General features: G+C 55.8%; 1 protein-coding gene across 2 annotated transcripts in view; it reads right to left on the reverse strand.

Moving 5' to 3' along the window:
• The window catches only part of BICD2 (BICD cargo adaptor 2), a 45921-nt gene that overhangs the window by 21118 nt on the left and 1208 nt on the right, over positions 1 to 23595 (reverse strand). The gene's annotated exons all lie outside the window — the stretch shown is intronic.

A 23595-nucleotide genomic window follows, 5' to 3' on the forward strand; every position in this document is an offset into this window, starting at 1 on the left:
TGAAATTGACAAATTCCTTGAAAGACAAACCACCAAAGCCCACTCAAGAAGAAATAGATAGTCTGGATAGACCTGTATCGAAGCCACTGAATGTACATTTAAAAACCCAACAGAGAATATTCACTGCCCAGATGGTTTCCTGATAAACTCTTACTGCACATTTAAGGGAGAAATAGATCCTACTGTACACAAACTATTCCAGAAAACTGAAAAGGAGGGAATACTTTCTAACTTATTTTATGAGACCAGCATCACCCTGTAACCAAAACCAAACACAATACTGAAAAGATGTAGGAAAATGATGTGACAAAATTCAACATCTATCCCTGATAAAACACTTATCAAACAGAAGGGACCTGGGGCGTCTGGGTGGCTCCGTCGGTTAAGCGTCCGACTTCAGCCAGGTCACGATCTCGCGGTCCGTGAGTTCGAGCCCCGCGTCAGGCTCTGGGCTGATGGCTCGGAGCCTGGAGCCTGTTTCTGATTCTGTGTCTCCCTCTCTCTCTGCCCCTCCCCCGTTCATGCTCTGTCTCTCTCTGTCCCAAAAATAAAAAAAATAAAAAAAAAAAAAAACATTGAAAAAAAAAAAACAAAACAAAACAGAAGGGACCTTTCTCAGCCTGATAAAGGGCATCGTTCAAACACCTTACAGCTGACATTTAATGGTGAGAAATGGGTCTCCCCACTTCTGTTCAACAATGTCTTGGGGTTGCCATCCTACGATGCAATAAAGCAAGAAAGATCAAAAGCAGTCAGACTGGAAAGGAGGAAGTAGAACTATCTTTATTCGCATATCACATGACAGTCTACACTGAAAGTCCAAAAGAATCTACAAAGAGTTCTCTAGTGAGAGTAAGTGAGTTTAGCCAGGTTGCAAGACACAAGATCAATGTACCGAAATCAAACACTTCTACATAGGAGGAATGAACAATCAGAAAGCAAACATTTTAAAAATGTTACTTACAATAGCAACAAAAATATGAAATGCTTAAATCTGACAGAAGATGCACAAGACATACACTAACAGCCACAAGATACTGCTGAGAGAATTAAATAAACAAACATTCATCAGCCAGAAGACTCGATATTGTTAATGTTAACAACACTCTTACCATTGTTAAGATGTCATTCCTCCACAAATTCTTTCAATTCATCACAATGCCAATCTAAATCCCAACATTTCTGGTAGAAAGTGACCAGTGGATTCTAAAATTCCTATAGAAATTCAAAGGACCTAGAATAACCAGAATGACTTTGAAAAAGAAAAACAAAGTAGAAAGACCTGATCTCAGTACTTAGAAAGGCAACTCAGTGGCAAAGGGGCAATCTTGTAACAAACGGTGTTGGAATTAATGAATATCTATATGCCTTGCAGCATTATGAAAATTAATTTAATATGGATAATAAGCTTTGGGGTGCCTGGGTGGCTCATTCGGTTAAGCATCTGACTTCAGCTCAGGCCACAGTGAGTTTGAGCCCCACGTTGGACTCTCTGCTGTCCAACCGGAGCCTGCTTAGGGTCCTGTCCCTCTCTCTCTGCCCCTGCCCAGCTTGTGCTCTGTCTCTCCCTCAAAAATGAATAAACATTTATTTATTTTTTTTTAATTTTTTTTAAACGTTTATTTTTGAGACAGAGAGAGACAAAGCATGAACGGGGGAGGGTCAGAGAGAGGGAGATACAGAATCTGAAACAGGCTCCAGGCTCTAAGCTGTCAGCACAGAGCCCGACGCGGGGCTCGAACTCACGGACCACGAGATCATGACCTGAGCCGAAGTCGGCCGCTTAACCAACTGAGCCACCCAGGCGCCCCAGAAAAAAAAAATGAATAAACATTTAAAAAAAAAGAGATGGTCTCTCTCTGTCCCTCTCTCATGTGGCATGCTGTCTCTCGAAACTAAAAATAAGTTTTTTTGAATTTTTTTTTAAAGAAAGAAGGTATAAACTTTCCAGGGGAAAATAAGAGAAAGTGTTTATGACCTTGGACATGATCTATAAAAACAAACTGGTAATTTGGACTTCAAAACTAAGAACTTCTGCTGTTTGAATGACAAGAGCAGGGTGGACCTCGAGGGCAGCAGGCAAAGTGAGGTCAATCAGACAGAAATACTGCACGATCTCTCTTATATGTGGAATCTAAGAAAAACCAAAAGCCATGCTCACAGATATAGAGAACAGATTAGTGGTTGCCCGACGCAAAAGATTGGAAATATGTCAAAGGGGGTTAAAAAAAAAAAAAAGGAAATTAAAAGAAAGGTAATGCTATTGAATTTTTCTTAAGTTCTTTATTTAGAAAGTGAATAATAGCATGGCAATCTAAACTCTATTTTCACATACTTTGGTGAGAAACATAAAGTACACGTGATTTTTGAAGACACTAGGAATCCACGTTATAGTGATCAGATTAAAAACAAACAAAAAAACACATTCTCAAACTGGATACGAGAAACGACACCCAGACAAAATCCAGCTACGTTCTACCGATGACACATATATAAGACACACAAAAAATACTAATAAAAAAGCTGGCATACCCACATTAATGGCAGATAAAATGAGACTCCCAGACAAAAAGCAATGCCAGGAATAGAGTCAAAAAATAATGATAAACTGAGTAATTCACCGAAAAAAGTTTTTAAACCAGGAAACTTTTTAAAATTGTAGTGAAATACACACAACACAAAATTTACCATCTTCACTGTTTTTAAGTGTATAGTTCAGTAGTGTTAGCTACATTCACACTGTTGTGTAACAAATCTCCAGAACTCTCTTCATTAAAAAAAAAAAAAAAAAAAAAAAAGGACAATAAAAAGACAAGGCATAGACTGAAAGAAAATCTACACAAATCACAATCTGACAAAGGATTTACAGCCAAAATAAAATAGAAGAGCTCTCTAAACTCAGAAAGAGACACAACCTCATAAAACATGGGCAAAAGAACTGACCAGATACCTCCCCCGAGAAGACACGTGTGTGGGAAAGAATCACACGAAAAAATGCTCAGCGTGGAAACTCCTGCCTGCTGGCAGGGAACGGAAAACGGCGCAGCGGCTCTGGAAGTAATCTGGCAGATTCCTGGAGTCACACATTCACTCGAAATGAGGCAGGGCCATGCACTCCTAGGTATTCCTCCCAGACTCAGTCCTGCAGGAGTATCTGTAACAGCCGCGAAAATCCTAAGGGGACACCTCGGGAAACCTCGGGGAAATGGCGTGGGGAGGCCGGCAGGGGGAGCTCCCGGGCCCCACCACGCTTTGAATCCGAACCGTTCCCTCAATGACCAGAAAGCTGTCTACAAGCATCTACCCCAACCTGGAGCACCGGAACCTAGGAGACCCCGTCGCGGTGCTCACTGCCCAGCTCACAGGCTGAGAGGCTGAGGGTCTGAGACGCCACTGAGCCCACCCACTGGAATTTCTTCTGACCAAAGCACCCCTCCCCCACCCGGCGCCCCCTCTAAGCCTGCCTCCCCGTCCCTAGAAGCATGCAGAGCAGCAGCGTCCGCCACCTGACGGTGGTGCCCAGCTGTGGGCACGCTTGTCCCCGAGGCCTTGGCTGCTCTACCACGCACCTGCCAGGCCAGTGTCCACCGGGGGCCCCCAAGCTTCTCTGGCTGCTTGGAGGAAGGAAGAGGACGCCCTCCCGGACCCTGGGACGCTCGTCAGGGCTTCAAGGTAGTGGCCACAGTGCCGTTGTGATGTCCCCCCAGGGGCTGGCCCGCCCACTCCTCTACAGCCGCCCAGGCCTGGTGAGCCCCAACATGGCCCGGCAAGTCCAGGCAAGGCCAGCCTTACTCTAGGTTCACCCCGCCCACGTGGACACCGCACAAATACCTGCAGTCCGGGCCAGACCTGGGTGGGGTGGGGGGGGGGGGGAGGGGAAGATTGGGTCTGCCGAATGGGAAGGGAGCCCCCAGGGCAAGCTCCAGGCCAGGAAGGGGAGTCACAGGGCTGGGGCAGAGGGGCCCGCAGCTGAGGAGCAGCGGGCGTGAGCACAGGCTGGGCGGGACTGGGTCCCAGGCCTGGTGCAAGGGCTCGCGGCAGGGGGCGCCCCTGGGAGGAGAGCGCTGCCGGGAAGGGGGGGGGGGTGGGGGTCAGGCCCAGGGCTTCCCTGGGGGGGCTGCTGGGTGGTGACAGTCCAGGGTAATGGGGAAGACCTGGGACCAGCGTGCCTGCGGGGTCTCCCCCACTCTCGTGTCTCCCTGAAGGGACCAAGGGGACAGGGTGGGGGACAGGGCAGATCCCTGTCACGAGGCTCCGGTTCTGCTCAGACCTTCCTCCCTCGCCAGGCCCGTGATCACACCACCCCCAGGGCCCCGCAGCCTCCCCCAACCTGGATGTGAACAGACGGTGTGGCGTGTGTAATTCGGTGCACACTCACACTCACAACACCCTCAATTACACACGGTCACATACACACACACCTCACACACACACCTCTGTTACACATCCTCACACACTCACACCCTAAATTGCACACGGTAACACACACACACACACACACACACACACCTCATACACCCTTACCCTCACACCCAAATTACACAGTCACACACACACACCTCACACACACATACACACAAACCCTAAATTACACATGGCCACACACCCTCACATATACACCCTCGATCACACACACCCTCAATCACACGATCCACACACTCTTGCACGCGCGCGCGCGCGCACACACACACACACACACGCACACACACACACACACCCTTGGTCTCTGTCATACCCTGGGTGTGGCAGCCTTCCTACTCCAGCCCCTCCGACCTGGCCTTGGTCTCTCCCAGGAGCCTTACCCACCCCTCCCCCAAGCACTAGGGGTGACTAGTGTTTGTTGGGGTGCCAGCCTATCCCTGGAGAAGGCAGGTTTGACTAGATCTGAGAATCCAGTGCCCCAGGCGGGGGTGGGGTCTGGGAGGTCTGGGCAAGAGGCCCAGGCCAAGCAAGCCCCAATCCAGGCGAGGGCACAATGAGCCACGGCAGGAGACGCTGCCCCACCGTGTCAGCAGAGCAGAGACACAGTGGGGAGCAGGAGAGGGAGGGGAGCACCCCTGAGGGCCCAGGAGGGTGGCCGCAGCCTGGACAAGGTGGTAGGAGTGGCATGGCCAGGACGTGGGCGCCTGCTGAGCAGGACACAGAGAGGATGGAGTGAGGGCCGGAACCAGCGGCAGGGGTGTGCTGGGCTGGAGACGGGAGAGCCGACCACAGACCACATGCAGGGGTGGGGTCTTGGCAGGGTGTGCTTCCCCAGGGGCTGGGACCCGGCACTGGGCAGGCGGCACCCCTCCCTCCTCAACAGGAACCAACATTTCTGACCAGTGTTAACACGCTGGGACCCCCCAACAGTGCCCACTCGCACGCGCGAGGTCCCAGATACCCAGCCCCCACCGGGTCCCCACCACCCCCATGAGGCTAAGCCGGACAGAGAAGCTAAGACAATGAGGGACAAGAAGTTCTGCTGACCACCTGAGAGGTCCCTTCCCCCTCCTCTCCCCCCCTCCCCGGGGATAGTGCACTGCAGCCTGGCCAGCCACACCTGCCCAAGCCTGTTGCAGGTAAAGTTGTCCTGGGACACACCCACCTCAACTGGAAAGCTGACGCAGTCCAGTAGGACGAGGCTGGGGCCACTGCCTTGAGTCCACAGGCATAGTAACTAGAGCTCAGAGAGGCTCCCTGGGTCCCAGGTCCACACACGGGTCAGCAACCCGGCAGGGACGGAGAGCCTGGTGCCCACACGGAGTGTGCCTTTCCAGGCAAAAGGCTCCATCAGCCGCTCCCTGTCAGCCTCTCCCTAACCCATCGAGCTCAGGACACAGGCCCCTAGAGGAGACCAGGGCCCTGCAGAGGCCCCGGCCCTAGACCTGGTTCCACCCCTCTGGGTAAGCCGTCCACTGCAGGGACAAAAACGGGAGGGTGGGACAGGGGGGCAAAAGGAAGAGACCCCAGGCAGCTCCACTGGTGTTCTTGGGACCAAATCGGTATCAGTCAGGGCTCCTTCCCCACAGAACGTGTAGACACGTATGTAAGAGATTTATTCCAGAAGCCAAGACATCCCACGATCTGCTGTCTGTGAGCGGGAGAAGCAGGAAAGCCACTGGTGTCTGAAGGCCCGAACACCGGGGCACCCACGCACAAGGACAGAAGACAGACAGACGTCCCCGCTCGGGAAGAGGGAGAGAATTCACCCTTCCCACTTCTGTCCCAATGCACCAGAGGGACTGGCCCGCCCACACGGAATGAGTGCTAGTCCTTCCCAGAGACACACCCGTCTGTAGTCCAGCCAAAGTGACACATGAAATGAACCATCACACAGGCGTGGGGTCTGTGCCAGTGGCTCTCAGCTCTGTCCCGTGGGGCGAAGGAGGCCATAAACAACAAAGGAGCAAAACGCCATTTACAAGACCAGATTGACTGCCCGAGGTGGCCCTTGAGCAGCAGTCTGCTGACCGCTGGTCTGAGGTCAACACCTCCTCGCCATCCGGCATCCACTTTCTGTGGCTCGTTACGGAAAAACTGCAAGCGTGCGCCGGACGGGCTCGTCCTGGAGTCAAAGGACTGCATGCAGAGCAGGGACATGCATCGGGTCAGGCCTGGAAGGATGAGGGTGCTCCAGGTGGGGGAGGAGGAGCCCTGGACAAGAAGACCCCTCCTCCCTGGCCATGGCAGACCCTGGCACCCAACCAGTAGGACAGCAGGGATGAGCATGGCGGCGCCCACCGCCAAGGCCCCGTCCTGAGTCTGGGCGAGTGCCCCACCTCACTGAGCCCACCCCACACTGGGCTGTGCGCGACATGCCTCGCCTGGGGCTGGGCAGCTGGCAGGACCAGGCCCAGGAGAAACGGGGCCAGGACTAGCAGAGCAACCCTCAGGTGGCTGCCCCTGCCCATGCGGTTGGCCAGTCCCTGTGGCCCCCAGAGGGCAGTACGTCTGTTCTGTGATGGCCTCCCTGTCTTCCCCAGAGATAGAAGCATCGTCAGCTGGTCGTCCACCCTGGCTCGCAGACGCTGACCCTTAGTTCCTGACACATGTGCACGGGGCCCCGAAGCAGATCCAAGTGCGGAGACTGGCAGGGCCCGGACCCCTGGGGAAGGCCCGCAGCAGCAGGGCAGGGGCGGTAGTGGGAAGCAGGCCGCCGGGTGGGGCTGCTCTGGAGGAGCTTCCTTCCCAGACCAGTTCCGCCGTCAAGGCAGCAGGCACAACACACACCAAGCCCAAGGAAACCAGATGAGCTAAGGCCCTGGCCCAGGAAGCAGTTTCCTCAGCGAAGCTGGGATGCGGTGTTGGATTCCCGGACTGACCCAGCCTTACCCACCTTCCCCCGAAGGGCTGCCAGCGTGCACCAGGACAGGAACATCCCAGGAGTTCCCAGGTCCTGCCTGTCTCACCCCCAAGACCCTCTTCCGGCATAGTTTTCGGGGCCCCCACAGCCAGCTGTGCCCCAGCTTGGGGACTCAGAAAGGCCAGAATCACTTCCTCGGTTCACCAATGGTCTCCAGCAGAATGGGGAGCCCCTAAGGCGTCTCTCACCTCTTTTCTGGTTCAAAATGGTGTCCTGCAGAGTGGCTTCTCAGAGCAAGTGTGCGCCACCAGCCCTCCCAGTGGCACCCTGCGTGTGGAGGGTCCACGCCCTTGGGAGCCACACGGAAGAAACAGCACCTCAAGTGCAAGCCAGCCTGCTGCAGTATGTGCTCAACAGATGTTGATGGACCGATAGATTCCCAGTCCAAACTGGTACAGGCAGGCTCCAGCACTCGGGCAAGTCTCAGGGGGTCTGCTGACATGGGGGTGAGACTCTGACACAGCCATTCGGCGTGGCCGGCTCCCCTGCAGAAGCCCGTCAGCCCCACAAAACCCAGCTCCCGTGAGAGCCTCATTAAGTTCAAGACAGGGCTCAGGCCTGGGAACTGGATACAGATTCAAGCTCAATGACTTTATCATGGGATAAAGGTTTTACAGCATTAAGGGAGGAAGGAAAGTCTCCATCTCAGACTGACCAAACCTATCAACACTGAAATCACTGCCCCAAACTGCCTGGCACTAAATACTGAACACTGCAAGAGCGTGTCAACCAGACCAATGTGTAGAGACTGGGGGCACTCAGCAGTACGCAAGGGAATCAGAATCGCGGCAACGAAGAGAAGACGCACCAGCAGGACGAAGGGCACGATGTCCTTTCCAAGCCGAGCTTTTCCCTAAGGAGATGGCGTCACGGCAGGATGGGCTGACCTCACAGTGACCTGAACAGGGAAGCAGTTCCACACACATGTTGTACACCATGGCAGAGCAAAATAAAAACACACATTTCTCAAGTTCTCTGTAAATCTAAAACTGTTCTCAAAAAATCTATTTAAAGGTATGTTAGCATACACCCAAACACATGAAAATTGATCTCCTCAATAATATCTGCACCAAAGAGAGCACACAGAACAAACACCAGGAAACCAAGTCAACAATAGTCAGAAATACCTCCGATCAGGGCATGGGGATCGCTGCCAAAGCTGCACTATGCTGGGGTAGGGATGCACTAAAAATACACTTTAGTGATAAAAAGAAACTCAGAGACTCAACAAAGGAAACAGGCAAAAGTCTCAGAATGGGAAAGTGGTACAGCAAAATCCCAACAGCAAAATAAGAAAGCAAAAGCAACCTAGCTCGTGTATTTTCTCCGCCTGGTGATGGTTTCATCCAGGCCAGCGGTTTGCGTGGGGCACCGGTCTCCATGCCAGGAGGGCACAGGCCGGTGCCCCTGCACACCCCGGGGACGGTATGCTCCCTGTGGGTAGGGTCAGGGCTGGACCCCAGAGCCCCTCTGTCCCTACCAAAACTCCTTCATGGGGGCTGACATGCATGCACAAACTCAGAAGACCTTTGGAAAGAGCTGCACTTCACCACGAGGAGCATCCACTCGCCCCAGGAGCACAAAACCAGGGGCACCAACTCCATTCAGGTTTAAAACTACTGACTGGGCGTCTGCCAGGGATCAGCATAAGCAAGCACATCCAGTGAGCTGGCCAAACAGCGTGTCAAAAGGTGATCTACAGACGTTCCTGCCACAGACGACTGTGTGGGAAGGAAGGAAGCCGCCTGCACAAAGATGCTTCCACTAGGACCTGGCCTTGCCTCTCAACCAAAGCTCTACAAAAACGGACATGCTAGCTTTCCTTCTTAACGTCACCAAAAGAGCAACTGCAGCCACAGTAAACGCACCCAGACAGATCTAAAATGAGAGCTAACGTTAACCAAACGCAGAGCAAATTACTAAAAATGGACAAGCCCAGTGGTCTTGCCGCTTAAAAGGACAAAGGACGCTCTCACCACACTTCCCAGAGGCTAGAAGAAACAGGAGGAAAGGCGATGATGTCACCTATAAAATGCACTAAGTAACACCTCCATAAAGGTCACTTAGAGACCTACAATTCCCCCAAATGAAGTTGTTAAGCTTAAGAATACATAATAAAAACTATTTATAATCCCAACATCAAAAAAACATAACCCTTGAACACTATCTTAACTAGAAACACAAGACTCGGCCGAAGAAAAGAACCCGTCCCGGGCAGGAGGGTGAGCACCAGGCGTTCACGAAGAGCATGCGCGGTGCCGCAGAGGCGCCACCACCACGAGGAGCATGCGCGGTGCCGCAGAGGCACCGCCACCATCGTGAGGAGCATGCGCAGTGCCGCACAGAGCAGGAGGGAGCGGCCGCAGATCCTCTGGGGTCACTCCAGAGGAACGGTGACATTCGTTCCGACCACCAGCAAGCAGAAAGACTCCCCCCCAACCCCTGAAAAACGTTAAAGGTACAATTCACATACCATAACATTCACCCTTTTAACGTGCACAATTTGGGGGATCTTAGTGTATTCACAGGGCTGTGCGACCATCGCCACTACTTCCACATTCTCATCTGGATCCCGAAAAGAAGACCTCACCTCTTTAGTGGTCACTCACCAGCTCCGCTCCCCCAGTCTCTGCGGATCTGTCCAACCAGGACATTTCCTATAAAGGGAACCACACACTCGGTGATCCCCGTGACTGGCTACTGTCACCGAGCGTCGCTTTCCAAGATTGTCCACGCGGCAGCGAGCCTGGTGCTTCACTCCGGGGCCGCTGAGAACAATGCAGCCGCCAACACTTTACTTTCTGTATGCATGCTGTTTTCAGTGTCCTTGGGTTACACATGAGGTCACACACAGGCGCGAACCGCTAGGGCACATGGTAACATCCAAGGCCTTGGAGCCGCCACAGCAGTCCCACCACCCCACTTTCCGCAGCCAGGTGTGGGCTTGGATTTCTCCACGTCCTCATGAGCACTCGCTACCACCCGTCTCTGATGGTCCATCCCGGGGGGGGGGGGAGGGCATGCAGTCCCCTCTGTTCAGGAACGACTAACAGTACCAGCTTCCGCTCTCGCTAGCGCCCCGAGTCGTACCGTTCCACTTAACACCGGTCTCTAAGTTCTCAGGATGATTCACGTTCCTCAGCCGGCCCGGAAGATCAGGGTTCCAGGCCACCCCAACCCCTCAGCTGGTCCTCCCGCTGCCTGATGGCGGGAGGACCCGCACCCAGACTATACACACAACTCCCAACATGTCAGTGAGAAAAAGGCAGATGCCCCACAGACAATCTGGTGATGGTCCCGAACAGACTTTCACAAAGGAGTGTCTGCAAATGGCCGGTCAACACAGGACTGGGAACAGGAGGGTCCAGGAAAGGCTGGAGCCAGCAACTAAGGGAGGTGTCCGGGACAGACATCCCTGAGGAAGGCACCCGGAGCAGAGCGGCTCCAAGGCCCAGCATGCAGCCCTGCTCAGTGGGCTGGCTCTGCTCCCACACCCCCAGGGCCCCTCGCCAGGCCTCTGCCCCCCTACAGCTCTGACAGGGTCAGGGTATGTCACACATGGGAGAGGCCCCGGAGGGCAGGCAGTAACCGGGGCCCTGCACACTTCACAGCCTGTGCCAACAGGAGCCCATCAGCTTCTCTCTCAGGGGAAAGATCTCCTTGCACAGGTGAGAAACTGTACCCTGAGAGCAAGGCCTCCCCATCACTTCCCAGGAGGGACTGCCAGAGAAGGCAGAACCAATACTTGGCTCTGTTTAGCTGCCCTTGCCTCAGAATCACCTGGGGAGCCAGAAACATCTGTTCACAGGTGCGGGCACACCTGCCAGCCGGCCCTTCCCAGTCTCGGAGTCTCGGCCCTGGAATCCGGAAGGCTGCAGTTTACTGGGGCCGCGCCTGTTAATCCCCAGATCAGCCCCACTTCACACGACTTGTGGAGATTATCTCCCTCAGGGCATAAGGCCCTACACTCACAGGAGCTGGGGAACTGAAGCAGAGCCCAAGGAGGGTCTGGCCCTTCTGCCAGGGGACCAGCATGGCTGTCCTGGACAAGGGCACACAGGTGCCACCCGTGGGAATCACCAGGAAAGGCGAGAGTGCAGGTGCACACAGAGCCTCGCACACTGGCGACCCCAACATTCCCAAGGGGAGGTGTTGATGACTCGGGTACTAACCTGGCACACTCCTGAGAGAAAAGTCTAGAAGAGAACCTAATCACTGCAGCAGACCAGCAGGCTTCGAGGACTGGGCAGGGGGCAAGGCGCCTGCTGGGGCAGCACAGGAGACCACAACAGTTAGTTCTCGGTCTCCTTACAGATGATTGTGCACCAATTTCAAAACTGAGGGCAGCTTACAAGACAGGATCATCTGGGCAGCAGCCAGAGTCACTCTGGAATCTTCTGTCCCTTGAGATCAGAGGCCACCCTAATTAATATAGCCCACCACCGGAAGAGGGGCTGAGCCCCACCTCACTGAATCCCAAAACAAGGGGGCAAGACCAGACAGCCAGCAGGAGCAGATTCCCAGAAGCCTCCAGGGAGAGAAGCCACAGAAGGAAGGGACAAGCTCCCACACAAGCACAGAACCTGGAGGGTTGGATGCAGCCCTGGGCCACCTCTCAGAGCCAGGGTATCACCAGGGATCCAAATGGCCTGGCGGGGTGAGGGCAGGACCCACCCTGGACCTTCCATCTTTCTGTGAACCCCTTGGTCCCACACCACCCTAAGGCTGGTTCACAGAGGGAGTAGAGCTGGGGGAGGAAGGACCTGAACCCCCAGATACACAGTGTGGGCCAAGGCAGTGGGGGGAGCAGGCCTGGCCCATGGGCACACAAGCACCTGGGCCCGGGGCACCCCAGGTCTGGCACCAAGTGTGCACCTCCTCAGTGGGGTTGGGTGAGCCCATATCTGGCAAGTGACAGGTGGTCAGGAGGACAGGGAGGACATGGGGGACACTGTGGGGGAGGGGGCAGGGCTCCACACCAGAAGTAGGTGGGTGGGCACACGGCAGGTCCAGGGAATAGACAGGTGCTAGGTGGTCTGCAGGGAAGGCTGGGGGTACTGTGGATTCTGGGGGAGCTGGAGAGTAGGCCTCCCCCTGGGAACGGGGCAGATGGAAGCTACAGGCACACTCACACAAACTCTGCCTGGCTGACGACCCTCATCCATCAGACCAGCCCTGTGCTAGGCTCAGGAGATCCACGAGTGACATCTCTCCTCCCTCAACCCACCCTTCCCACTATGTGGCTTCTGGTCTGTTTCCCCTCGGGCACCTGCACATTGGCTGTGGGGATCAGAAGAACCAGAGCTGAGGACTGACACCTGTATGAAAACAGAATGTGGCTGCCTATGGACGGCTGTCACTCCCCTGCACCCCCCACCCCGCCCTGCGCCCCCCGCCCAAGTCTGTCCTGTCCGCCCACATTTGTCCCATCGCCAACCATGCACCCCAGCTGCTCTGGGCAGCGTCCAAACATTAAGCTGCTTTTAGAAAACTGGGAATCCACTCTTGGACGGTAGGGATTTAGCCAGAATCGGGTGCATTTAGAGAAGATTACACCCTAATTGCCTCAGTGTCAGCAGGCAGGCTTCCGGCCAGCTGAGCCCCAATGCTGGCAGCGGTCCCCTGGGACCCTGGCTCTGCCACCCAGGGACCCAGAGGGCAGTCCCAGGGCCAGGAGACAAGGCCCCGGTGTCCCCACAGCAGCTGGCTGCCCGCACAAACCTCATTCGGCAGCAGGAGGGGCAGCTGTCCAAGATGGCCTGGGCTGGAAACACCAGGCTCGCTCCAGCTCTAATCTCCGTACATTTTCTCCATTAGCAGCCTCAGGTAGGAAGGGACACCCAGCAAGCCACACAGTCAGTGAGTGGCTGGAAACTACCTCAGAACCCAGAATTCTGCAACTTTGGGACCCCATGTCTACAGCTGTGGCCAGGGCAAGAGAATGGGGTCTCAGGGGCAAGTATGCCCCACATCCGGCATTCTGTCATGGTCACCCAGGCAGGGATGGCCCCCAGTGCCCCAAGGAACTGATGCAGGATCACCTGCCATGAGGGGCTTCCAGAGCAGAGAAGACATGGCTCCGCCTGTCAAAAGAGGTGAGACCCTCCCTGTGCCACAGCCAGGTGTCTGGTCCCCCAGCCTCACCCCTCCACCACGCACACCTTGAGGTTCACCAGAGGGGTGAGGCCGGCAGGACCCTCCCATGCTGTCTGTGATGTGCGCATGGCCCACTGTCACCGCTCCAGGATGCCACCCCAGAGAGACACCCAGGGCCCACTCCCGGCCCATCACGACAGTGCCAGCCCTGCTTCATGTGCAGCAGCCACCCTGTATGCTGCAGACGCCGCCCCCGCAAGCCTCCGGCCTAGCCGCTCTCCGTCCCAAGCTTCACGGCCACATCTAGGCCCTAACAACAGGGCGGCATTCCAGATGGCAGCTGGTGCAGGCACAGGAGGGCACCCCCAGGGGAGGTGAGCACTGAGAGGCCAGAGGAAGAGGTGTGCCCGGCAGCAAGAGCGTGTGGGAGTCACACCTGGGCTGCCCCATAAATCCAGTGGGTTCTGCAGACCTGTCCCAACGCAGGCCAAGAGGAGGGACAGGAGCAGGGAGAGGCCAGGCAGGCATCTTTGGGGTGGAGCCCAGCACCAGCACCCAATGAGGGGCCAGACCTGGGGGCCCCCCGCAGGCTGGAAAGAGCTTCCCAGAAGGTGGTGGGCACCTCAAAGGACAGCGGAGGCACCAAACGGGGTGTGTCCGTCACACTTCTGGAGTGACAGAGCAGCCAGGCCCCACCCATGGGGAACACCCAAGGGGGACCGGATCCCAGGTCTGACCACTGGCTGACTCCACACCCCTTCCCTAACTGCCAGCTGGTCAAATGCAAAGGCCAGTAAGCTAAGCAGCTCACTGGGCTGGTTTATCAGGAATAAAGTCAACCCTGACTGAGCTGAGCCCAAAGGGAAGGAAACATACATGAAGGTAACCAACCACTGGTTATTTTTCTTTTTAACCATGTGCATCCCGTTACTTTTTCTCAAGATAGATGAGATGACATGACATGACATGACATGAGATGATGAGATGAGATGAGATGAGATGAGATGAGATGAGATGAGACGAGACGAGATGAGACAAGACAAGACGAGATAAAATGACTACCGCGGATTGTCAGTGACCACGACCCACTTTGCCAGCCCGGGGGCTGAAGACCTGGAGAGACAGACCCCAGTCAGGGATGCAGAGTCACACAACAAAAACCACAGGGCTTAGGGAACACGTGAAAAGATGGAAACCTCATAAAAGCAGTACCGCACCATCAGGACAGTGGGGCATCCACGCAGACCAGTGGGACAGAACGGCGCCTGCAGAGGCCCAAGGACAACTAACGGACCAGCAGCGGAGCAGAGATCGTCCAGTCTCTCGAACAAACAGCATGGTATTGACGGCACCCCACTGCACCCCCTCACCCCGCAAACAAGTGAGTGTGGGCATGCCTCCGTCCTTCCCAAAGTGACTCAAAACCAAGGCTGGACCCAAAATACGACACAGACTTGCAGAACTTCCAGAAGAAAACATGGCAGAAAATCGCTGTGATCTTGGGTTTGGTGACCGAGATCTCAGCACCTAAAGCACAACCCGCACAAGTGGCATTAAAATGAAAAACGCTCTGTGAGAGACCCTGCTACTGGATTGAGAAGAGCAGCTGCAGACTGAGAGACGTTACCTGCCAACTAGGACTTGCACCGAAACAGAGAAAGAACAGTTCTCGATGAAGAAACTCCTGAAACCCAAAAATAAGAAAGCACTCGAATTTAAAATGGGCAGAGGAGAGCAGACACTTCACCAAAGACACACAGACAGCAAACAAGCACGTGACCAGCCGCTCTGCATCCGTCATCGTCATAGGAGAAACGCAAATCAAAACAGCACCAAGACGTCACTCGTCACTCGCGCTGAGCTGAGCAGAGTGGCCAAATTCCAGTGCGCAGGCAGCACGGCACGGCATGCCGCGAGGTCACACAGCAGCAGGAGGCCGGTCAAGCTGCAGGGAGCGCGGAACAGGTTAGCGGTTTCTTACGAAACTAACCGTACTCTTCCTGTTCAATCCAGCAACAGCACTCCCAGGAACTGACTGACCCAAATGAGTTGAAAACCGATGTCTACACAGACACTTGCACAGACGTTTACCGCAGCTTTATTCATAATCGTGCAAAACTGGAAGAAAGCAAGATGCCCAGCTTGAGTGGATAAACAAGCAGGAAAATGTACACAAACGTAAAATCAAGGAAGTTCGGCGAATTCTAGGAAGGAACGCATAACGTGGCAGAACAATCTGACCATATTTCAAATGGATGAAGCCACCTCACTGAAGGGATGGGGAACACAGTGCTCGCTCAATTAACTTATTTGGAAATAAGTGGAGCACAGAAGACCACTGGCATATAAGCATCAGGTTCCACTGACACAGGCACAGGCCAGCAGTTCTGACGCTCCCGTGCACACCTGTGTGGCTGATGGGGGAGCCAGATGTCCCGCTGCTGGACGGAAGTTACAGACAAGCAAGGGGAGGCAGTGGGAACGACACACGCATCGAGGGGCCAGGGCGGAGACCTCAGCATGAGCTCACGTTCGGGCTGCTCACACACAGCGGGCGCCAGGCAGACATGTTTCTAGACGTGTGTGTGCGCGCGGGCCGGGGTGCAACACCTGTCTCCTGGCTCTGTCGGCTGGGAGCGCGGAGAAGCAGTGAGTGTCCAACAGCAGCAAACAGCCAGATCTTGGCCTCAAACACCATTCTCCAGTAAAAGAAACCAGGCTCCTTGAAGAAATGACTGATTGCAGGACTGGGACACGGAGCATTCACGATGAGCTGGGAGCACCTATAGCACCAGGAAGGAGTTGCTAAGAAAGAAAGGAGGGAAGAAAGGAAGGAAGGCAGGCAGGCAGGCAGGCAAGCCGTCAGGAGGGAGGGAAAAAGGGAGAAGGGAAGGAGAGAGGGAAGAGGAAGGAAGGAAGAAGGGAAGGAAGGAAGGAGAGAAGGAAGGAAAGAGGGAGGGAGGGAAGAAGAAAGGAGAGAAGGAAGGAGGAAAAGAGGAAGAGGAAAGGAAGAAGGAAAGAGGAAAGAGGGAGAGGAGGAAGGAGAAAGAATGAGGGAAGGGGGACGGAGGAGGAAAGGAGGAGGGAGGAAGGAGGTAGAGGGGAGGAGGGAGGGACAGAGGGGAGGAGGAAGGAGGAAGAGGGGAGGAAGGATGATGGAAGGAGGGAGGAAAGGAAGAAAGGAGGAGGAAGGGAAGGAAGAAGGAGGAGGAAGGATAGGGGAGGGGGAAGGAAGGAGGGAGGGAGGGAAGAGGAAGAAGGAGAGGAAGGAGGGAGGGGGAAGGAGGAAGGAGGGGGGAAGGAGAGGAAGAATGGAGGAGGGGAGGGAGGAAAGAAGGAAAGAGGAGGGAGGGGAGAGGAGGAAGAAGGGGGAGGGGGAGGAAGGGGGGAGAACACGGGAGGGAGGAGGGGTGGAATAATCAAGACAATGAGTGTTGAAGGGGCACAGGAGCCAAACGGGAGAGCCGCCAGGGCAAAGCTGAACAGGCGGAACAACAAAATACAGCAGTGCTGGCTCACCACCCAAACCTAAAAAGTACCTGCAAGTCAACAGCAATACAAGCCAGTGGGTGGATAATTAAATAAAGGGCACAGAGTCAGGTCTCCCATGCAGAAAAATTCCAAACCACGTACACAGACGCTCCTGTCCAGGAGAGGTTTGGAAAGGGGGAAGGGGCGCCTTGAAAGTGGAGACCCTGACAAACACCCAGACAGGGATGGAGGCCAACATCATGGGGATCAGCCACAGACTCTCCATGGGACGTGGTGAGAAGGGTGCTTCACCTCTGTGACCCTCCTCCCCGAAACATCTCACCCCACCCCATCCACGAGAAACACAGGAAACAAATCCCAACTGAGGGACAGTCAGCAAAACACCTGCCCAGCACTCCTCAAAACTGTCAAGGTCACCACAAACAGGAAAAGCTGGAGAAACGGTCATTACCGGGAAGAGCCCAAGGTCCACAAGACACGTGAAGTCTGCCTTGTGGGATCCCACATGGCGTCCAGGGGCAGAAAAAGGACAGCTGCTGTTTTCTAGGGGCAAGGCCACACGTGAGCAAAGGCTGAGCTCCCACCAGCTCCCACTATTCCTCAAACATCACCCATTTCTGGAACAAATTCACATTTTCGAAACAGGTGTTATAGCAGAAGGGACTGCCTCATCACACTGGCCACGCTGACAACATTGGGGGACATCAGGTGCCGGCGGTGACTGGCCCACAGGCTGCTGTGGGAGCCTGCCCTCACCGACCGGGTGTGGCATCTGTGACAGCAGGTGTAGCTGCAGGCTCACGACACCAGACACCCCGCCTGGCTCTCCCCTGCCCCCATCCCAGGGCCAACATTCCCTCTGACCACCCAGGGAATCCCTCTGGCCGAGATGGGCCACAAGGGGGAAGGAGAGAGAAGACAGCCCAGGGGACCCCGGGCAGCAAATGACAGAGAACGGGTCCCTGGCCCACACTCACTCCATCACTGCTGGGGCTTCAGGGATGCACCGGCCTAAAACAAGGAAACCAAGGCACAGGGAGGGGACCTCTAGGGGTCACATCAAGCCTTGCTAGCATACAGCGTGAGCCGCGAGCCCCCATGGACCCAGGTCCCCACCCGTGGAACAGGGACAAGGACGGCCCCTCCCTCCTGGGTCACGGGGAGCTGGCATCTGTCTGCATCAGTCAGGATACACCCGACAGGGGACCGTGAGCCCCGGCGGGCAGAGGAGGTACAGGAGGGCTGGTCTAACAAACGCGCTGGATGGGCGACAACCACCCAGCCATGAGGAGACAGTATACAAATCAGGTGAAGAAAGCACTCCCACCAGCTTTTTAAAAAGGGAAAACACAAACAGATCTAAGAGTGGGGTGCCGGGGGCCTGCAGGAGGCAGGAGGGAGAGCAGCTCCAGGCTCCCAGCGGGAGGCGGACGGCAGCCTCAGGGACCGGCACCCGCAGCCCTGTCTGTGCGGTCAGGCCCTCCAAGCGCCCCTTTGGCTCCTGAGCAACATCTCTGAGCCACACGGGAAACCCCAGCGCTCACCGGTTGTGGCAACGTCGTGGAACCGTTGCCTCTGTCAGAGGTGACAATTCACCCCTGAGTGCAACGGAACATTCAACTTGTGTTTCCGTGCGGTTTCCCAGCACCGCACACAGCCGAGCTCACGGAGACGCGGCCGGAGCTGCAGCCACTGACGTGCCAGCCACACATTCCCCCCACTTGGGTTCTGCTCGAAACTTCCCCACACAAGGGGGAAGCCGTCCGGCAGGGGCGCGATGCACGCAACTTGCCTTTGAGAAAGCAAACCCGAACAACACAAACCGCACGGTTCTCTCACGTGACATGGCAACAGACCGGAAACAACTTCGGACCCGCGGACACGGAGCCCATCCGCTTGAAGGAGACGGGCGCTCCTGCACCTCAGAGAGTAACGCTAAACCGGGGCTCTTCACAAACCACTCCGGACGTTCTCCCCCCATTCTGTGGCATCCGGCGGCACTCCCCGACATGCACGGAGGAAAAGACCTGGGAGGAGAAACGGCCCGCCCTTGCCCATGCTCGCCATCAACGATCTCCAGAATTCCCACACAGACACTGCTCACTTCTAGTCTCTCGCGCTCCTAAAACAAAGGTACAATTTTTAAAAGATCAAGCTCTAAAAAGGAAGCCAGACCCCAGTCCTCCCAGACACCATCGCCTGCCCGGGCCCCGACGGCCTCTGCACCCTGCACACCCGCAACCCCACCTCTGGGTCCCCCTCCCCGGGCAGCGCGGGGCCCGGACGCTGCCGGGCAGCCACACTGGGCCCGCTCCTGCCCGCCACGCTGGACAATGCTGGGCCCGGGGCCGGGAGGGCGGTGCCCACCAGCGCCAGCAGGGTCCTGGCCAGCCCCTGCCTGCTGCCGACCTTCGCCTCGCAGTCTTTCTTCACCCCTGGCGCACCGACACAGCGAAGCAAGTGTGACCGAGGGGCGGCTGTCCTCACTGACAGGGGAGACTCATCTCCTCCTTCCCAGCAAGGGGCCAGGCTCCCACAGCTGACGGGGGAAGCCCAGCAGGAGGCACGTCCACCTGGCCGCAGCTCTCTGGCCACCGGCTGCCCGTGCGCTGCAGGTGCTCCGGCCCTTGGTGACCTGAGCTGTCAGTCCGGGGCCACACAGCTCCTGAGGGCCAGGCAGGGTCCACTCTGTCCCCTGGAGCCAGAGTGGAGGCCATGGCCCTGCACAGCACACGCAGCACCTCCTTACCCGCCAGAGGCAGTGCAGGAGACTCTGGCACTTTACAGAGTGGGAGAGCCCTCACGTTTGCTTCACGACCAACACATTCCACAGGCAGCAGAGCAGGGAGCGCCCAGGAGCGCAGCCCTGGAGGGCTGCGTGCTCCTCGACTTTGGACGCCCACACCTACCTCTCCCCACGGCCAGACCTCGCGGGCAGGGCCACCTCAGCGCCTCCAGGACCCTCCAGACCCCACCTTCAGGCCCAAGTCTGGCCCCCGCATGCCCACGGCGGGCAGCCGCACAAACGGGTCCCCCAGAGCCCTCTAGCCCCAAGGATGCCACTCCATCCTCCAGGAGAATCCCCACAGGCCTTAGCCAAGTCAGGGCTCTTCCTGCCCCAAGCAAACACCTGAGGAGGCCTCCGATTGCCCTTCCCTCCTCCTCGAGAACCTGCCCTCTCAGGGACAGGCCACCCAGGCTCACAGCCTTGAGCAAAACTCAGCCTCCCTGTGCCTCGGTTCTCCCAGCTGTATAGTGGACACAACAAGGGGGCGACCCCAAGGCTGGTGTGGGGTCTGCAGCAGTCAGTGGGGCATAGGAGGCTCTCACAGCACCTCCTTCATGGCTAAACTGACTCACAGCTGTACCTTCTGTGCAAAGACCTTCATGGGACCTAGTGCCTGAGAACCCCATCCTGAGCATCCTCAGTTTCCCCGATCACTGGGAGGGGAGATTATGAGAGGGAAGGAGGAAGGGAAGGAGGGAGTCAGTCTAGAACGCAGAGCAGATGCTGCCACTCAGCTCAGCCGCTGAGTCTGCAGGACGGGAGGGACTCAGGTGCTGGAAGCTGGTTTTGGGAGCCGGGCTGGGGCAAGTCCAGAGGTGAGGCGGAGGCGGCTCCAAGAAGCGCCCAGGCCTCGAAGGGCAGGCGGGCCGGCCTTCCAGGAGCTGGGAGAGGCAGGGGTGGTGAGAGCAGTGAAGGCAGCCAGGACAAAGGAGGGAAGCAGCATGTGCTGGGTAAGCTGGGGCCATGGCCCCAGGCAGCAGGCTCTGACGCCCAGGACCAAGGGATGGCAGGGAGGGAGCCAGGCCTGAGTGAGGCAGACGGAAGGAGCTGACAACATGAACTGGCAAACACTAAGTAAACACCTACTGTGTGCCGGGCACCGTGCCCATCCCCTGACACCCTACAACTCACCAAATTCCACCTGCTGCTTCCTGGGACCTAAGCACACTGACTGCACGTACTAGATCCTGACATGGCACACACAGCAGAGAGGGGACCCAGACCCACCTTCCTGCTACACCTTCCTTCCTGAGACTACACAGGGACCCCTGCCCCCCAGCCCTCACATCCCTGAGCCCCACAGGCAGGAGCTGCTGCCCTAGCACACCTGCTCCCCTGAAACTGCAGCAGGGGACACGAAGTGAGGTGAGGCCATGGCCATCCGAGTGTCTGCCCCACCAGAGTGGGGAGGGGATACAGCGGGTCTTGGGATGGAGTGGGACCTTGTGAAGCCAGGTTCAATGACTACCAAATGCCTAGTCAAAAAGGGCCAGCAAGTACCCCCCACACACATGCACACTCACCACGGTGAGATACACACTCACACTAACCCAGTGACTGGCTTCAGGACACTCACCTGTGACCAGCCAGCCAGATTCCCTTCCTCAAAGACAGGACCACCTACAAAGGCTGGGCAGGAGTGCAAACGCCTCTGCTTGAAATAGAATCTGTCAGTAACTGAAACAACTTTAGCTCAAGAAATTTTAATTTTTTTTTTTTTTTTTAACATTTATTCACTTTTGAGAGCCTGAGCAGGGGAGGAGTAGAGAGAGAGGGAGAGACAGAATCCGAAGCAGGCTCCAGGTTCTAGCAGCACAGAGCCCGACGCGGGGCTCGAACTCACAAACCATGAGATTATGACCTGAGCTGAAGTCTGACGCTCAACCGACTGAGCCACCCAGGTGCCCCTAGAAATTAAGTTTCTTTTTTTTTTTTTTTTTTAATTTTTTTTTTTTTTTAACGTTTATTTTTGAGACAGAGAGAGACAGAGCGTGAGCAGGGGAGGAGCAGAGAGAGAGGGAGACACAGAATCTGAAACAGGCTCCAGGCTCTGAGCAGTCAGCACAGAGCCCGACGTGGGGCTCGAACTCACGGACCGTGAGATCATGACCTGAGCCGAAGTCAGACGCTTAACCGACCGAGCCACCCAGGCACCCCTAGAAATTAAGTTTCAAAAGAACAAAAATGGGGGGCGCCTGGGTGGCTCAGTCAGTTGAGCATCAGACTTCGGCTCAGGTCATAACCTCACGATTCGTGAGTTCGAGCCCCGCATCGGGCTCTGTGCTGCCAGCTCAGGGCCTGGAGCCTGCTTCGGATTCTGTGTCTCCCTCTCTCTCTGCTCCTCCCCTGCTCATGCTCTCTCTCTCAAAAAGTGAATAAAGATTAAAAAAAAAAAAAAAAAAAAGAAAATGTTCACCTCCCTACAGGACAAAAAAAAAGGCCCAACAAATATTGTCTTCTCAAATCTTGATTTTTTTTTTAAATAAGAGTTAACGTATCCAAATAAGACCCTGGCTAAAATTAAATAAGCTGATGAGAGTGTGGGCTGGCATGGGTGTGAGTGCCTGGTGCAAGCTTCCTGGCAGCACCCCTGACACTCTGACGCTCCTTTTTCTGGCCTCTGCCAGGACTTCCAGCTGAACTGTTCTTCCCTCACCTACAATGGGGGAAACTCAAGTTCAGGACAGTGAAGCCATGTGTCCAAGGCCAAGGGGCCAGTCCGTGCAGGAGCTGGGGGGTGACATCAAACTAAGCAAGCAAGCACTTGAAGAACACGTGTGGAGACGGGCACACCACCCTCCTGATTCCCCCGGGATCCACCCTCCGGACACACCCCACAAAACACAGCCAAAATTCCTGTGCTGATCAAAACATTTGTGCCTGTGACAGTAAGGAGCTGACAACTGAAAGGCCCCTAAGTGGGGACTAGTTCTTTCTGCTACAGTCTGTTCTGGTCTGTTCTTAAAGTGGGCATGACTGTGAGCTCCTGAACACAGAAAGGGACTGCACTTGCTGGGAGGGGGAGAGGTGCTCACCAAGCTGGGGGAGGGGAGGGCCCAGAGACCACAATGGGGCCAATGGTGCTCCTGCCCCATACTCTCTCAGCCCCTCCACCCCGCCTCCCTCCATCAACGCAGGTGCACCCCCTCGCCCCACACACCAAGAAGGGGTCCTTGCAGCAGGGGCCAGGGGCCACCCCTCCTGCAGATGCAGTGCAGCCCAACCTGGCTGGGAGAAGGCACCAGTACCTGCTAACAGATGACAGGGCCACAGGTCCCATGTGCTGACCCCTGCCCCCCCCCCCCCGCCCCCCGCATCAGTCAGTTTACTAACCAAACACCTGCTCTGCCTAGCACGGATCTAAGTACATGTGTGAACTAATTCATTCCCTCCTCCTCACCATCAGAAGGGGACCCTACTGTTCTCGCCAGCCAGGCAGGGAGGCTCTGAACCATACAGGCACCCATCCACGGCCACAGGAGGCAGAGATGCCAGGAGGTGGGCAGTCAGGAAGGCAACCAGCATGGTGGATCCCAAGACCAAGGGCCAAGGGGAAGAGTCAGGTGGGGAAGGAACACGTTGTGGGAGAAACCAACAGGCCACACACCTGACCATGCCTGGCCTTTGCGAACATACAATTCACAACCAGTCTTTTCTGGGTGAGCAAGGCTGCAGAAAAAGGAGCTAAGGCTCCTGCCCGCAATCACAACACCAGCAACGAGCAGGGCCTGGATCCAAACCCGGCTGTTCCACTCAGAAAGCAACTTCTCCCTGCCTCTCCGCCCCCCGCCCCCCAACAGGGCTGAGAAGTCAGGGAGAAGTGGGAGAGAAGCTGGTTTAAGTCACCCAGAACTACTTCACCCAAGGCCTGCCC

Source organism: Panthera onca, chromosome D4 (assembly GCF_046562875.1).
Source record: "Panthera onca isolate mPanOnc1 chromosome D4, mPanOnc1 haplotype 2, whole genome shotgun sequence".
NCBI lineage: Eukaryota > Metazoa > Chordata > Mammalia > Carnivora > Felidae > Panthera > Panthera onca.